Source organism: Lactuca virosa, chromosome 6, assembly GCF_052849685.1.
Source record: "Lactuca virosa cultivar CGN04683 chromosome 6, Lactuca_virosa_CGN04683_v6, whole genome shotgun sequence".
Classification (NCBI taxonomy): domain Eukaryota; kingdom Viridiplantae; phylum Streptophyta; class Magnoliopsida; order Asterales; family Asteraceae; genus Lactuca; species Lactuca virosa.
The window spans coordinates 86,434,846-86,449,885 of NC_136431.1; the positions used below are offsets into that span (position 1 = coordinate 86,434,846).

The following is a 15,040-nucleotide window of genomic DNA, read 5'->3' on the forward strand; positions in this document are numbered from 1 at the left end:
CTTGAATCTTTGATACTTTGTAGCTCTTTCTTCTTCATACTTGTAGATTCTTCAAACATTTCATCACTGTTTTTTTTTAACCGCACTTTTTTCACTCAAACTAAAAACCTAGAAAAACATATGCTTACGCAAGGGGATTTAACTTCATCCTTTATTTATTAAAGGAATTAGTCTCATGTGCAATGACTACTTATGCTTTCCTGGATACATTTCAAGTACACGATGCTAAACATGTTGCGTCCCTCAAACTAAGCGAGGTTGTGTTTTTGTCCCATGATTTCACTAGATTAAAGGGGGCCACAAATGCATTATAACGTATGTTGGCTCAACTAAACATTTAGGTCCTCATAGAATCATCAAACACAATACTAGCATGGAATCCTAATTGCTTTTACCATGATTTTCTAATTGAATCCTAGCAATTTTTTATGCAAGCTTTCTTAAAAAAATTAACCCTTGGAATCTAATTTAACTAATGTAACCAACCCCCTACCCCACACTTAATTCATGTAATGTCCCCATTGCATGTTATGCATGATAAAGAACCTAAAAGTAAAGAGAGAATTGGAACAGACTCCCTTGGGATAGAAGTTGCGAGGTTGATATTCATCTTTTTAAGCTCCATCTTCAGCTGACTTTGGCATGGGAACAGCTCATCCACACCTTAGGTGTCAAACGTCTCGTGTGGTTGACAACTCTAAATATACTGGAAAAATCTTCTTGGAAAACTTCAAAAATATAGCCAATGTCGGCCTTGAATGGAATCAAATCGAAAACTTGAAAATAAAAGACTGAGCAACTCGCCGAGTTGTCAATGGGGACTCGTCGAGTTTGATCGTGACTTAGGCAAAAAAACGCGATTTTCTTCTAGAACTCGTCGAGTTGCAGATGTGCACTCGACGATTTTTTGACTCTGTTCAGGTACCTTCTTCTTTCTGCTTCAGTTCTCATTTTGTGTTCAAGGAGGGTAGGGTAATACATCTCCTTATTTTCTTTAGTGACGAGACTCCTTTTTAACCATTTTAAACATCGGACTCAAAGTATCACTCAAATCTTCTAATCTTCTTCTAAACGACTCGACCCTCACTTTAATTCCCTCACGCTTTAACTATTAGATCAATCTCATCCTAATTTCTGCAAAATCAAAGACATAAAACCACATAATAACAAGGAAAACAAACATCAAACTTAAAATTCCTACATTATCCCTAATTACTACAAGTTTTCAAACATAAACAACCAAACAAATAAAAACACACAAACAAATAAAAATAAAATCGTCTCAAACAAACTTCAAACATAAATAAAAGGATAATCACTCGTCATCCTCGTCTCCTCCTCCAGTTCCACTTCCTCCTGCACCACCATGTCTCGCCCTCCAACGATCCTCCCAATTTCGAATATACGGGTAGTCGGGAAAAGACTAATTGCATGGTATTTTCATGTGACTCATCTTGTGCTCCAAGGTCATGTTGGTATGATTTAAACCACGACCTATATAATCTTGGTATTCTCTCAAGGATATGTTGTATGGGTCCATGGGTAGTTCAACTTCAACCGGGATCACCGGTGGGTCTTCATGCATGGGTGCGGGTCGATCCCGAACTCTTCTTCCCGACTCCTCCGGTACCACCGCCTCGTCATCATCGAGAATAGAAAATTCCCCCTCCCCCCCCCCCCCCCGCCCGCCATTATCATCAACAATCCTATCCCTCTTATAGAAAAGAGGACTAAACGTGTGTGTTTGCATCATTATCAAGTAGTTTCCGGCCCCACTTTCAAATATCCCATACGACCTCGCCAACTTAGTCACCAACATTCCCCTACAAATCCTTGAGGTTTTCCGATCCTTGACTCCCGCCTCCGTTAAGTACTTCACCAAACAATATGGAATATTGAAAAAAGTCTTTGGCATGATGATGCACCATAAGTAAAAGACATCAAAACTTGGCACTTTATCATCATCTTTCCTCATGTTAATGGTGCTCGAGATAAACCTATGGAGGATTCGGTGGACCAATGACCAGATACTTCCTTCCTGCACCACCGATGGAATGTAAACAACATTTGCAATTATCGTCCACTAATTGGCTCCCTTTACCCCGTCTGGAAATACCTTGTGACAACTATCAAGAAATTCACCAAACGCCTCAGTCATGACCTCTGATTGATCATACAATCCCACTCTCCAAGCCAACTCGGCGATGCTACATTCCCGATACCCTTCACCAAGACAAAAAGTCAAAGCTTGTGTGTTATAGTAATCGTCACCCCCTCGAAATTGGACCGTTGCATAGAACTCCAAGCATAATTCCCTGTAGACTGGTTCTTAAATCTGAAATAACCTTCTCCATGCATCATATGTAACCCGTACCCCAGTGTTCACAAACACCTTCGTTAGATAGGGGTTTATCGCGTCCGCTAACCCAACTTGGTCCAACCCTGTCCAATTTACTTCATTGGCTATGTAAAACTCTTTCTTTTTCAATCTTTCTAGCTTTTTGTTCCATTCAAACATAGTTCTCTTGGACACCACTTGAGGGAAGTTAAACCAAGGGAAATCCCCTTGGTCTCTTGGAATTTGTTGCTCTCTGTTACCCCCTCCTCATTTTTCTGCAAAACAAACAGCAAAGGAGACCAAACGAACAACAAAAAGCAGTTAAAATTAAAATTTGAAGCAATTATGGGAAACCAATTCGTCGAGTTGTATGAACAACTTGTCGAGTTCGACGAAGACTTCGAAATTTATTTTCTGATTTGAAACAATTCGACCATATAAACTTAAAAATCATTCCAGGGGTTTATTTAGTGTACCATATCATGTATTAATTCAAAAGAAAAATTAGATTAAACACCCTAATTTGTTCAAAATTGAAACCCTAGAATTTATGCTAAGTTCAAAATCGAGGTTCTTTCAACTAATTCAAACATCAAACATATAAAAATCCTTACTTTAACCGAATTGTGTTTGAAAAATCTAACCTTTGTTGAGAATTTCGAGTGGGAACCGCAAGGAGTTGAAAATTTGTTGCACTTGAGAGAGAACACGACGAGTTTTTGCAGTGTGATGGTGAAAAACTGAATATTTTCGCCTTTTAGGGTTAAAAACCCTTATTCACTGAGTTTAAAATCATTTTTTTATTTTCGGTAATAAATTTCAACTCGTCGAGTTGAGGGACCCAAACTTGTCGAGTAGAGACGGGTTCTGAACAAAAGTCGTGAAAAATCAAATGAACTCGTCGAGTACACACTTGGAACTCGTCGAGTTTATGGCTCTGGTAAAAAAATTTAAGTTTTTCTCACAAAAATTTCACCACACCCCACACTCAAACCTTGCTTCCCTCAAGCAACATTTTAAAAAATATTAGAAGACTAAGAGTGAAAATCCTAACAAAAACACAAAGAAATAAAGGAAATAAAAGACTAAAAATAAAAAGAAAATAAAAGGGAAATAGAAAGCAAACTCAAACGACGGGTTGCCTCCCACAAGCACTTCTTTTTGAGGAGTCTTTAGCTGGACTCCTTCCCGCTCTACGTTGTGGCGGCTTCGAACGGAACTACCATCTTCACCCTTTGCTCTTTCCATCTTCTTTTGTAAGCTTGAACTTTCTTTTTATATTTTTTTTCAAGTCTTCCATTTTCTTTTTAGTGGCCTTTTCTTTATACTTACGCTTCGTTCCTTTCCCTCTTTTAATAAGTTTGGCCTTCTCTTCTTTGTTTTGTTGTCCCACCTTTACCACCTCCATCTTATCTATCGCAATTTCCTTTTTTACTTATCCCCTCATCATCACTTGAAATCACAGTTTCTGTCTCACTTTCTTGGGAATCGGGTAGTTGAAAGGTAACGACTTCAAAAGTAGTAGACACTACAGCGCGAGGCTGGGTTCGTTTTACTTTTGTTGACTCAATTTCTTCCATTTTCTGATCAATCGTGTGCAAGCCAAAGGAAGGGTTATTGTCCTTCTTGTTTGGAATAAGATTAAAAGTAATTTCCGCCTGGTTATCTTTATTTTCTTCACCATGTCGCAAACGTTGGTCCAAACACGCTGAGTTTGTGTCATCAACTCGACGAGTTTCTGTTTCAGAGCTTTTTGTATCTTCTAAACTCACACTTCCTTCAATTAGTTTCTCAAATTCTTGCAGGTATCTTTGAGCATCAAAATCTTCCTCTGAAAAGAATGTGAATTCCTTTGAATTGTTTTCTTGCCAAAGTGCTAGTTCCTTTTCTAACAATTCGTCAATCGTATCCACCGAGGAAATCACATCATCACTAGACCATGAATGCTTTATCGTTTGATTGAATCCAAAAGTCACCGACTCATCTCCCACCCAGAGAGTAAGTTTGGACTCTCGCACATCCACTATAGCACAAGCGGTGTTTATAAACGGTCTCCCAAAAATAATTGGGACTTTGTGGTCCTCTTCCATATCTAATATTATAAAGTCAGCAGGAAATACCAATTTGTCAACCTTGACTGAAAGATTCTCGTAGATTCCCCTTGGATAAGTTACTGTCTTATTAGCTAGATGGATTGCCATATGGATGGGCTTTGGTTCGGGAAGGTTTAACTTCTTGAAGAATGAATATGGCATTACGTTTACACTAGCCCCCAAATCATCGAATGCATAAGTAGTAGTCAAGTTTCCAAATTGGCATGGCAAAGTTATACTTCCCGGATCTCCCATTTTTTCTGGCAGTTTGTTCATCATAGCGGCTGAACAATTTTCATTTAAAACTATTTCCGATATATCCTCCATCTTCCTTGTATTCGTGAGGATTTCTTTAAGGAATTTTGCATACTTTGGAATTTAAGCTATTGCCTCAATAAATGGAATGTTAATATGGAGGGCCTTGATGTGTTCTAGAAACTTCTTATTGTCACACCCCCAAACCAGACGGCGGAAACGTCCGGGGGTGGAGGACTTCATTTGTAGTATCACAACACATGCATTATAGTAATCAAAGTACAAACAACCATTGTATTTAAAAAGTATAATTATTTACATGTGTTTCAACATTGTATACTGAAACTAAATAGTTGTACAAAAGAAGAAGAAAATACATAAATAGCTCCATCTTCTCAAAAGCTCGGGGTGTACCTGTCTACTGGTTCCCTGAGAATACAAGTAATTTGAAAAGAGAGTATCAACATAAAGTTGAGTGAGTGCATAAGTATTTATGTTTTGAAAGAATGTCTTATGTTTCTTGAATATGTAAATTGTTTCTAGAAAATCCTATATTTTCTGTTGTATTTGAAAAGTAGTCTTAGTTGCATAAAACTGTTCTATTTGTAAACCAATGTTCTATATTTGTAATCCTTTTGTAAACGAGTATCTGAGAGTATATCTGAATTCATCAACTGATATTGTAAACTGTAATATAATACTGTAAACTGTATCTTGTAAACTAGTACTTTGAAAATGTACTTAAGTTTAGTAAATTATACACTAACGTATTGTTAATATCTTTTAAATGAATTATTATAACCATACTGAGGCCTGACCCAACGCTATGAGTGCGCTGAAAACATGTTGATAACAATTTGTCACTAACAGGCATGTATGTCTGACTGTAGCTAGCAGTCCGAGTGCGGGGTTGTCAATCCCAATATAGATCTATACATACATTGTTTCGATCCCCGGCTGGATATTCTGGTTATAATGTCAGAACTTTACTATATTGTTTAAATGAATTAAACAACCTGTACTACTTGACTCATAAAAGCATATAAACGTTACATGTATAATAGTTATGAAAAAAAAACCCAATCATTCTGAAATAAATGATCAATAGTATGTTCTTGAATTAGTATTCATAACATATATCTGAAAGAATGTATACCCTTGAATAGTTTTGAATCAACCTTTGTTCTTGTAAAACAATGTATTCTAGTATACTTGAATCGTGAATTAATGTTCTGTGAATCATAAATTATACCTATTATAATTTATAGTACTTTCTGTATTGATACTTAGTATTCATGAATGCCACCCCTTGCTCAACTTGTTACAAAGGTAACTGAAACTAAATGAACAAACTTTTATACTTGTATACATATACAAATATATATATGTAAAATTTAAATGACACTTGGACAAACAACTGTTACTTATAATCCCACATCCAAACAAGGAAAAGGAACTAAAGTGGGTTATTAGTCCTAAATATTTTAAATCTTATTTATATAAATATATGTATACTAGTATGATTTTTTGGGGAAAAATATAAGTTTATAAAAACATTTAAAAGAAGCTTGATATTTTGAACATCATTTTGGTGACTTGATGTCGTTTTGAAACAATCATTGAAAACCATTTGATTTAATGATAACTGAAATCCATTTTGATAAGGTATTTGAAATCACTTGTTTATAACACAAAAACTTTGTGTTAAACTTGTATTCCCTCCCCCCCCCCCTCCTTAAAACAATAAAAACTATGAAAATATGGGGGTATGAACTCACCTATTGTAAGTTATTCAAATGTAAGATTGGTGTAGGATGCTAAGTGTCAAGTGAAGTCTTGAACACAACGGATCCTATTAAGCATATATTGATACATATATGGATATAATTAGTGTATATAACAACTAATTATGATAGGAAACCACTTTAGGGACTAGAAAACACTTGAATTTAAGTGTTACAATCACATGTGATTGTTCTAAAGGAGTTTGCAGCCACACAAGGTGTTCACGGCCATGGAGTTTACGGCCCAATGGAGTTTACGGCCTAAGATGTTCTTCATAGGAGTTTACGGCCAAGGGAGATGCTCATGGCCGTAAACTCTCATTGTTCTTGGAATTGATTGTTTTCAAGGTTGTAAGTTATGAATTTCTATAGAATAACTAGTATACGGAAGGATACTTACGTTTTGAAGCTTGAATTGGGTGTTCACGGTCTAAAGAACTAGTGTGTGTTCTTGGTGTTTCTTGGTGTTCTTGAAGATCTAAGTAAAAGAGATGATTTCATGGATGAAATCATAGAGTTTCACTAGATTAAGAAAGGTATCAACTAATAAAATAGGAGAAACACTTACTTATTTGAAGATTAAGCTGTAAATATTGATGATAGTTGAGAGAAAACCGAGTTTCTTGGGTTGAATGTGTGAGAAATAGTGAGAAAATGATGGAAATCTATATATATATATATATATATATATATATATATATATATATATATATGTGTGTGTGTGTGTGTGTGTGTGTGTGTGCGAGGGTTCACGGTCCGAGGGTTTACGGCCATGAACCTCGTTTACGGTCCGAAGTCGGTTTGACGTTTACGGCCGAAGCCTCGTTTACGGCTGCGAGGGGTTTACGGTCCGAAGCGTTTGCAGTCCGAGGTAAGGAATAGTATGCAAAGTTTCTTGGTTTTTCAAACATTTTCCATCTAAATTCAACTATAGATAATTTAAGGATTTTAGTTGACCTTTGTTTGACTTTGGTTGACCAGAGTTGACTTTACAAACAGAAAATAACGGGATGTTACACTTATACTCTTCTTTTTGTCTTTCTTGTATGGCTCGACCTGGGAATGGCAAGGGAGGCTGGTACGGTTTTAATGGAGGATCTTTTTTCTCATCAGTTGTAAAACTCATCGATTTCCTTTTCTGAACTCGTCGAGTCTGTTCGTCTGTTTGCGATTCTTGGCTTTCTTTCTTTATTTCTTGCACCACTTTTGGATCCTCGTTTTGGATTGGTGTCATAGGAGTGAAACTCTTCTTAGACCTTGTTTTTATTGCATTTACATGAGCTACTTTCGGGTTTTGCTCGGTATTGCTTGGAAGTCCGCCCGACGACCGCTCATTGATTTGCCTTGCAAGTTGCCCTAGTTGCTTTTCAATATTAAGGATCGAAGCTTATTGATTTTGCATCAATGCTTGTTGCTCTCGTATCGCCGCGTCGGCTTCATTGTGTCTCTTCTCGGATGCGGATGCGAAACATGTAAGCATCTCTTCAAATCCGTCTTTTTTTTCTTGAACCGACTCTTCTCTTTGATACAAACCTATCGTCTTTTGCCTATACTTTTCCTCCTTCGCCCTCTTGTATTCTTCATATGGTAGCCATTCCTTTTTCAGTTTTCGCCAATCTTCATCATACCTATCCCCACTTGAATAACACACTTGAGCTTTTCGGTTTCCGTTCTCGTCCAAGTCACAATCTTTGGTACGGTGACGCCCGCTACAATTGTCACAACCCACTCAGATGACGTGGATGGATTGGTCCATCTTTGTCATTCTACGATCCATGCTCTCTAACTTAGCCATCATTTATGCCATGTCATCAGAAACCGGATTCACCACCCCCTAGTTGAGTCGCTCCTTGAGTTATGATATTATCTAGAATGCTTAGATAATTCTTCAATCAATTCTTTTATCACCACGGGTACCTTCTTCGTGAGTGGTCCTTGGGAGTCAAGGAGCTGACTAGTTGTCACATTTACTCCATCATAAAAGATGGAGACCTCTTGTTGCACGTTTAGGTCATTTTGTTGGCAGTCTCTTATCAAACCCTTGTATCTCTCCCACGCCTCATAGAGTGGTTCTGCTTCCATTTGTTCGAAGTTGGCAATTGCTTTCTTCAATTTCGCCACTTTGGATGGTGGGCAAAACTGATCTATGAATTCTTCGCACATCTTTGGTCATGTCGTGATGGATCCTGGAGGGAGTGATTTTAGCCAATCTTTCGTGGCTCCCTTGAACGTAACCGGGAGCATCCGAAGTAAAACATTCTCACGGGGCACATTGGGAATGTTGAAGTAGTCGGCTATGCCGTTGACCTCGTTGATATGTTAGTACGCGTCTTCGTGATCCTTCCCGTAGATTGGGATGTCCTCCAGTTGGGCGAGATATTACGGGTGGCACAAGTCCTGGCCCGGTACTGTCTCGTATGCGCCTCCTATACGTCCCGATGGGTATGTCTGCGATGTCGGCCATCTCTTCTTTTGGTTCCGTGTCACTTTCTTCTTCAAACTCGGGTGTTTCGCGCTCGTAATCAAACACCTTATCGTCTTCAATTTTGTCTTTACCACTTGCTTCCTTGGTTGCTTTGTTCTTCTTTTTGTTGAGAATTGATTCTGGATCTTCCACAGGTGATACTATAGGAGAACTGGAGCCTCGGGTCATAAACTTCCTGAAACAAAACATAAAATCACTCGTAAAACGAACAAAACGAAATAAAAACGAAACTGGAAATACGCTCAACTCATCGAGTGCAGTTTATGAACTCGGCGAGTTCAAGCGTAAAAACAGAAAACTGATTACCAAAATAAAAACAGAAAAACAAGTAACTTTATGTGAGATAAATCTCATACAAAGGATCGATAATACTAGCAAATAAAATTAACTATTTAGAATCGTTCCCTAGCAACGGCGCCAAAAACTTGATGTGTGTAAAATGCTCTAGTTTTAATCCTACTAACTTAAACACAAAGACAAACACACGAAAGGCAGTGTACCTATCGATTAGCAGTTTAGTTCAGGCAAGTAGGGTATCGAACACAGGGAACAGTAAACAATTAAAATTAATACTAATATTATCTAAATAAAACAATATTTAAAAAGGGTTTTCTCTAGTTTTGCAAGACTAGAAACTTAAGCAATTACTAAACACTTAAACAAAGGATAATTAATAACTAAAAGAGATGCAAAAGACAACTAGATTCAATAAGATAAAAGAGACTTCCGTTTAGATTCGATTCACTTATTCCTATGGTTGATTTCGTGGCAAGTGCAATAGATTAATATATCAATGGTTACTGATTTCTAATATGATTAGGTTCATGTTCACTATTACTAATCCTTTAGCAAACAAGTTATATCAAACATTGGCCAATTGATTAAACTAACAGGTTTCCTAGTGTTCAGTTCGAATCAAGTAAGACTTGTAATTATAGCTAACTAAATTGGTTGATTCAATTAACTCATTGTGGTTGGTCATCACACATGCTCACACATTAACTTACTTATTTTCTAGTTAACCCTAGGTTCATGTTCACTAATACTAGGCATACAATCTTGTTTTCACAAAACTATAAGATTCAAGCAATCAAGAAGATGTTCATACAACTCAATATACTTGGTTATTAACAGAAAATAATTATCATTAACACATAAGGATCTATTAACAAGATTAACAAGATAAATAACCAAATCAATATAATCCAAGCCACTTAATCAAACCATATTCATAAGATCCTCTACATCTAAATAGAAGTATGGTGTTTAGCCCATAACTTCAACAAATAACATCATAAAAAAGAAATCCATCATTGTAAAACATAATGTAAACAAGAGAATTAAGTAATTTACTAATGATTATGCCTTTAGATCTCCTCAATTCCAAGCCTCTAGTTAAATTTCGAAAACCACAGCATCTAAGAACCTCTCTGGCCTCCAAAAGTCGCTAAACGCCTCTAGCAAAAGTTAGGGTTTCATGAAAATGTTCTATATATAGATTCTGAAAATCAGATCCAACTCATCGAGTTTTATGGGCAAACTGGTCGAGTTTTTTACTTAAAACACGTGTACGGCATGGCACTAATAAGTCGGGAATCTTCGCATCAACTCGTCGAGTTGGGACACCAAACTCGCCGAGTTCTTCTTTATTTTTGTCTTCTTTCTTCAAAATCCAATATCCAAGCTTCCAGATGCTAGTTCCGCTTCCTTTCACATCCGAGCATGTCTTTGTTGTTGAAAATGAAATATTAAGCTAATTAAGCACCTTTTGTTCATTATTTAAGATAAAATCAACATAAAGTATTAAGATAATGCATGAATTTTATGATTAAATATGCCCATATCACTCACATCAATATGAGTCCCACAAAGCACAAATCAGGTTGCATTCAAGAAAAAAGAACTTTACATGCAACAAGGCATCGAAAGGCATCTTCCCTAATAGGCATCTCTCGTAATAGACATTCTATCATGCAATTCTGAGCACATGTTTATTCTAACTTCTAGCATGCATTTCTAACATATCAACAATACACATAAAACAAGTGTGGGTATCTTAGGGAATAACTTTCCTTGAGCTCCGACGGATTGTACACATCACATCCTCTGTATTTATTTTAAAGTTAATTATGAAAAATATTTTATAGATCCATAGTTTGAGTTTAGAATCACACAAGTGTTCATACAGTTCTCTCAAACCAGGGCTCTGATACCAACTTGTAACATCCCAAAAATCATAATAAAAGTTTTCATTTTTTAAAGACCATTTTTATAAACCACAAGTCATATAAAACAATATCTCCAAAACATAGTCATAAAAATCAGAGTATCTAAAAGCATTTCACAACATAAATCCCAGGATGATGTGTGCAATCACACCTTCACCTTGCCCTGATCATCTGATATACCTGAAACCATGAAACCAAATTATAAGCCAAAGCTTAATGAGTTCCCTCAAAATACCCACACAACAATACATATACAAAGCATGCATATTGGGCCTACAACACAAGACTGGACCGCCCCCGGGTCTACAACACAAGACTAAAACTCCCCCGAGCATGCAACATTAGTTTGGACCGCTCCCGATCCTGCATCATATAGTTGGACCGCTCTCGGGTATCTTGGCCTGCAACACAAAGTAGGACCACCTCAACCCAACCGCACTATATCAACATATGCAAACAATAATCATTGACCAACAAGTACATATAATCATATAGATTTACCAAACTAACATATCACTATAGAATAGCAACATCCTATACACAAGGATGCATAACATAATCAAGTGGGCCAACATTGGTTCCTTCGACCCATGAGTACAGTGAGGAAACTAACCTCAAAGTCTAGAAGATAGTTGAACTGATCACTGCTCTAAATAACGGCTCTACAGGTTACCTATACGACAAACAAGGACCCAATGTCAATCTATGACTCAAATTACTTCATTTGACCTAAAGTCAAACTTGGTCAAAGTCAATGGTCAACGCAATGGTTAAAAAGTCAAAAGTCAACATCCAGCCAGATTATGCAATGCGTAACAACTCTACAACATGCCATGCATAATTAGATTATGCCCTGCGTAATTCCCCTGAGCCTAAAAGCTTCTATTAAGCTCTTAATATAGAAATCCAAGCCCTCAAACTTTCAAATATGGACCTTTATAATGACGTAATGGATAAAATTTCCAACCTTACCCATTAAGACACTCCCATCATGGAAGATCTAAACTTTATGCACTTAAATGACCAAAAATGCAAACACCACATCCTTGGCTTAAAGAACAAGCACCAAGGCATAACTTTCCAAGTCCAACAAGTCCCAAGAGTTTTCCATATGGCTCAAAAGGTTATGAAATTGCCTCAATTCCGAAAACGCAAACTCAAGGGACCAAAAAGTGACAAAAATGACCAAAAACAAGATCTAAGAAATCAATGACCAAGATAGAAGCTTTTTACTCACAATGGTTCAGAAATGAAGCAACCTTGTTGGATCTATACCTGAATCCTTCTTTCATGCACTTTACAAACACCTTGTTCTTCAAGATTCAACCTTCCAATGGAGAAATAAGCTCATAAAAGATGCCAAGGCTCAGAACAAGCAAGAGAAGGCTAGGGTTTATTAATGAATGATCTTAGGTGATGGAGGTTGGTCATGAGAGGGTTGCTCAAAAGTTAGAGTTCTTAAATAGGGCTTAAAACTGAAGAATTAGGGTTTTGATCTGTCGCTATTACGCCCTACGTACCATATCCTACGCCATGCTTATGTTATAAAAATCGTGTCCATAACTCAACATCTACACCCTGTGTAACTTTCATATGCCCTGCGTAACTTTCTTACGCCCTGCTTAGGGCAAAACCACCAACTTCCAATTCAACTTCAAACAACCACAACTTCTTCATTTCAACTCCGTATTCCGCGTTCTTTATATGCACAAAAAGGTATTAACGAGCCCGACAATCCTATCTAGTTATCTTTGTATTAACACGTGTCAAACTAAAACCATAATCCATGCAAAAAGCCCGATATATAACTTTTCCCATATTACCCTTTTCTTAGAAACACAATTAGAGGGATTTAAGAACTTAACTAAACATTGTCATCATCCGATAGGGTCTAAGCTCTATTCCATTGAAGTTCAAGACCTTTACTCAATCCATTTACGACCCACTATCCTGAGAAAAGAAACATCCAAAACTAGGTGTTACATACCTGTACCAACACAAGCCACAACAACAAGCAAGAAACAAGTGTCAACATCAACACAATGAGTCAATCTTAAGCACATGGATAAGGAAACAAACATACTTCATACATTATGTTTAGTTTTGCAAACAACCCATGGAACCAACATCAATTATCATTTTTAATATATAAATTATATATTAAGTCTGGACATTCTTTTCATCGTAGTAATTATTATATATTTTCTTCGCTGTAATTACTTTTAATGTACCTCGCTAACTAGGGTCTAAAACATCTCTAACATCTCATAGAAAGACCCTATTTTACTACTAACGTGACTTGGAAACCCAATGCACCAAATGGGACGCAACTCCCACCCTTAACATTGTCCCTAGTTCTCCGTGATCACTACTCCGACACTATATGTACGAACACGAAGCTTTGTCATTTCAGCGTGGTCAAATGGTACTTCAAAACTCATACCTACAACCAAACATGATGCTTAATACGGCGTCTCCGATGTAACATCCCAAAAATTCAGAGTAAAATTTTCATTTTTAAAACATTAATACAAATAACATGTCAATCCCAAAATCATTCAATGTTAACAATAGTATTTGAACATCAGAGTAAAAATGATGAATAATCAAATGCGGAATAAACTCTAGGGGGATGTTGTGTAGTCATGTCGGGCCCTTCCCTTTCGAACTGGAAGTACCTGAACCTATAACATGAAACTGTAAGCACAAAGCTTAGTGAATTCCCCAAAATACCACATACCATACATATCACTGGGCCTAGCTCGCACATTTGGCCCAACCCATATTAACGGGCCTAGCCCTTCCTAATAAATAAACCCAACCCAGTATACAAATGGGCCTAGCTCGATATACAATGGGCCCAACCCACTTATGCAATTGGGCCTAGCTCTTCATGCATACCAATGGGCCCAACCCAACATACAATGCAAGACTCACAAAGACAACTGGCATCCTACGTAACATATCCTAGTAGGCTGGCATTGGTGCCATCGACCCATGGGTATAGTAAGGAGACTCACCTCGATCCGAAGACAAACCAATCTCTCCCTCGAGCTGCAAAAATGAGAAACCCCCACACTAATAATAAATAAATAAACCCCAATCATCAAATAAATCATAATCCATAACCAAAGGTCCTTTCCATATTTACAATTCCTTTGGTAAAAGACCATTTTACCCCTTCAAGCCTACACCCAACCAAACATGGTCCAAACCCTAAAATGACCCAAAAGTGACTTAATTCCTCCTCCCGGAGTACGCCTTGCGTACATCCTCCTTACGTCGAGCGTACCATGCATCAATAGAAAAACGGGACCAAGGCTCTGTATGCGCCGCGTACAGAAAGGTACGCCCAACGTACCGACCAGTCAACCAAATTCCATTTTTAGGTCTTATTCCTTTAAGACCAAATGTCCAAATCCTCAATTTCAATCCTAATAGACATCTAGAGTCATAAACTTCCTGACTTTATGACCTACCATGACTTAATAGAGCTCAACACGAAACTTGAGCTTCCTAACATAACAAAATGACAAAGAACTCACTTAAAAGTGCTTAATCCCTTAAGACTTTACATCCAGGGCTCAGATCTAATTCTAATATATGTCTTAATCAATAAAGTCATCAACTTGATGCCTTTGCATGGCCCCAAGAAACCCAAAACTCAAATCTAGCATACTAGCTTCACCAAGAGGTCAACAACTCATGCATGGTTGGTCCAAAACCATCAAGATGCAAACTTGATGAACAAGGGACCTCAAAAACATCAAAATGAACACCCAAAACCTCTGGAGCAGCATTTAATCTCAAGAATCAACTCATGGGACCAAAAATAACAAAAATCCACGCATAAGCAA

At 37.3% G+C, this 15,040-nt stretch overlaps 1 non-coding gene across 1 annotated transcript; it reads left to right on the forward strand.

Moving 5' to 3' along the window:
• Positions 1-8,478: 8,478 nt before the first annotated feature.
• LOC145123184 (small nucleolar RNA R71) lies at positions 8,479-8,585 on the forward strand. Its single transcript, XR_013715055.1, has one exon. It is a non-coding gene; the product is annotated as a small nucleolar RNA R71 (small nucleolar RNA).
• Positions 8,586-15,040: the final 6,455 nt, after the last annotated feature.